Source organism: Rhodamnia argentea, chromosome 4 (genome assembly GCF_020921035.1).
Source record: "Rhodamnia argentea isolate NSW1041297 chromosome 4, ASM2092103v1, whole genome shotgun sequence".
Taxonomy (NCBI): Eukaryota; Viridiplantae; Streptophyta; class Magnoliopsida; order Myrtales; family Myrtaceae; genus Rhodamnia; species Rhodamnia argentea.
Window position 1 is genome coordinate 8,989,947 of NC_063153.1, and position 3,379 is coordinate 8,993,325.

Here is a 3,379-nt window from a genome sequence, read left to right on the forward strand (position 1 = left end):
CAAACAGGAAATGTTTTCTCTTCAATTCCTTCAAGCAAACCCCAGCACTGTCGGTTTGATATGTCATGGAGCAAAACAGACAGAAAAAAATGATCGAAACCACTCCATGTGCAGTATGAAATACAGCCCATATGTCTTGTCCTTTGCCTTTTTCCTCATCTGTCATGTCACAAGAACAAACACCCACCGTTTCATTTGGTATATAGAGTACCCTTAAAAGCTCATCTTGTTTGGTTTGTCCTGAAAGTCGCTGTTTGAGCAAGTCTCATTGCATGCAAAAAAAAAAAAAAAAACTCATGCAAACCCTTTTGATTAGCATGCGAATTAACAACTTCTGATCATACCCATTTGACGAATTCAAAGGTTGCACACATGCAAACCCCCCTCCCGCATCAGTATGATGACCTCCATAGTTTTTCATCTGTATTTTGGACCCACGTGCTTGGACACCTTACATTGGATGCAGCTTTTATTTCTGCAATTATGGTGCTCAAAAAGAGGAGAGCGAAAACATATAGGACCTGTCATCACCACCTAAAAACAATGCCCTAGAGGCTTTTTCACCGATACTGTTAAAAGGCTAGCATGCTACATGCAATTCAAAGGCCTGTGATGGAGATCAGGAATATGGTATATAGGTATAGACCATTTTAGGGCAATGATCAAAGCAGCAAGAAATGTACAGTTTTAGGGCTTTCTTGGACACCCGCATTATGAATTCCATTTTCTATCCTGCTTTTTGGGCATCTGTGGTATAGGGCAAGAGATTCTGATTATTTAAGAGGGAGGTAAAAGGAAAGCAAGGAGACAAGTGCATATGTGGTCCTAGAGAGAGAGAAGTGTTTTGCCTTGGAAGTGGTTTTGTGGTCCATCCAATGAAGAAAGCCTGATTTGAGGGAGAAAAGGAAGAACAGAACAAGGGGTAGGAATCAAGGGGTGCGGGCTAAAAAAATGCCACTAAATACATGCGACAGTCTCAGCCAAATTCGCGCACAGAAACCCTCCTCATCCTATCAAAGGTTCCAAAATAGACACCCAAAAAAGTTTTTTTGAGTGGATAATGTGACATGATGTAATTTAGTACTCTCTCTGTCTTGTCATTCAATCTAATTCATCTGCACAATTCTTTGCGATGACTTGATTCATTGGAGTCGTACGTTGAAGGCATCTTTTTTTTTCGGATAGCATATTAGTGAAGCAAAGCAAGAGGGGATGTCCCTATTATCCCCTAAGAACATTTCAACAAGTTATTCCCTCCATAATTGATGCAAGAGAAAGACACCACCAGCTTCTCTCCCCTCTCCCCCCCTCCTCCCCCCAATTTGGTTACAGTTGTTCCACACATAATGTGTGCTGCAAAACGCAAATCAAACCGATCTAGAATACTGAAAAACGATTACGTTTTTGTTAGCTCTCTTCGCATAAGGGAGACCGGGCGACCCCAAGTGGGGCGCACCACACCGCCTTCACGCGTGAAGTGACTTTGAATGATTCGATGCAAACGTACCGAAATGTCAAAAGGAGTTTGGGCAAAATCAATCTCTACATAGCTCAAGTAATTGGGGTAGCAAAAGTTTGTGATTGCTACCAATTTGTCCACATCATCTCTTGCTCTAAATGCATGGAAAAAAGGCTTCACAATAAAAAGCCAAGCTTCCCTCCCTTGTTGCTGGACCCCTGTGGAACATACAATTGATCAAAAGCATCATCAAGCTTTTTCCAGACAGAGCCAAACATTATCCTCAAATGAAAGCTCAATCACTATCGACCGTTTGGCATGCGCCATTCAAAGAATGACTTTTTAGTTGGGTCTTCAAGAAGACGTTCGTGACTGTAGTTATCATTTTCCATGTCATAATTAGATAGGGTATGCCTTGAGAGCATAGTTGTTCCTTTTTCAAAAGTATAGTCAGCTAAAAATAATGACTGAAAAATTGGGGTGAGGGGCAACAATGGAAAATTTCATCAGTGGTAGAATAGTTGCACCATAATGGATAGTTCTTTGGTCAAATGATGTGGTGAAGGGATCTGGATGAAAGGCTTTCTCTTTTCCTACTAATTGCTAAGTTGTGCCATGGGGGAAAACTGTGCTCATGACATTAATGCCAACCCCACATTTTGTCGTTGAACTCTGCTATTTAGGAAGACCCCAAACCAACGCAAATAGACCCTTTTTTTTCCCAACAATTTATAGGTGAAATTACAAACAAAAAAGTCAAGTCATGAGAGAAAGATCACATCAAGATGAAGTCTTTCACTTGAGGCTAAAGAGAAAGGACTAAACTAGTTCCGTGGATGATCTCACCAATAATTTGAAATATGTGGATAGATTCATTAACAGAAAGTTTGCCCTAATGTCAAAATCTTGTTTTCTACTTGTATATGTAGAATTATATAATATTGTCTTCCCATGCATCATTCGTGCAGAAGGGCTTGAACTTAACTCGCTCAAAAGATGTATTTCGTGGCAAAGAAGTTAGCTCAATCTAACCCAACATGAATATGACCCATAAAAAATGAAATACATGTTAACCCGATCACAAGAATAGCGATTAAAGTACCTATTATCTAACGAAAATCCTTTTTAGTAATATTGACCACTTTTCCCCTTTCCTCCATTATTTGGGTGCGTGTGGTCGTCCAAATTTCTAGTCATGATAGGACTAGATAAGATAAGATAAGAAAAGAAATCTAAGAATTTTGTCATATATGTGTAGATAATTGGAGGCAATGTTTTGTTGAAACATCAAAATATTTTAAAAATTATTCAGTGATAAGTTCTAATGATTAAGTTATTGTTCCAAATTTGGGCAAGACATCAATCGAGTAGATCCAGTAGAATTAGCCCTCTTGATTTGGAGTCAAATCCTTTGAGAATGACTAGCTGGCCTTGCTTGTTGTCTTGTTGAATGAGTAAACAAGTGATAGTTAAGGATGCAATCATACAGGTCATTTAAGAGAGCTGCCTTGAAAGCCGATAATTAACCTTGAGTTCTTCATAACACGTCGAGACTCATTTCAAATGTTGAAAAATTTCAAGCCATTAAAGATCGAGAGATACGATCTCATATCACGGCAACCTATTGATTAAAGAATGAGATTGTGGAGATACATGGCTTTGCTATTGAAGATCCTATCCTAGCCTAGCCAAAGAAGCAACCACAATTGACAGTCGCCACTGCCAAATAGGTGGTTTGGCTTGGAGGAGAGGTGATTGTTGTGGAAAAAACATAACTCTCTTCGTGTCCGCTCTCTTGAGAAATTCTATCGGGATCTATTCCATCCCCTCCCCTAGGGTATTTTTATCTGGGCTAAATTCTATCCCGAACATATACTAAACACAAGATAAGGCAAAATATATCACATCCTGATTTTTTTA

General features: G+C 39.3%; 1 long non-coding RNA gene across 1 annotated transcript; it reads right to left on the reverse strand.

Annotated features, from left to right (window-relative positions):
* LOC125314736 lies at positions 1–526 on the reverse strand. Its single transcript, XR_007198172.1, has 2 exons — positions 345–526; positions 1–159 (listed from the first exon to the last, which is right to left on the reverse strand). It is a non-coding gene; the product is annotated as an uncharacterized LOC125314736 (long non-coding RNA).
* Between the last annotated feature and the right edge of the window lie 2,853 nt (positions 527–3,379).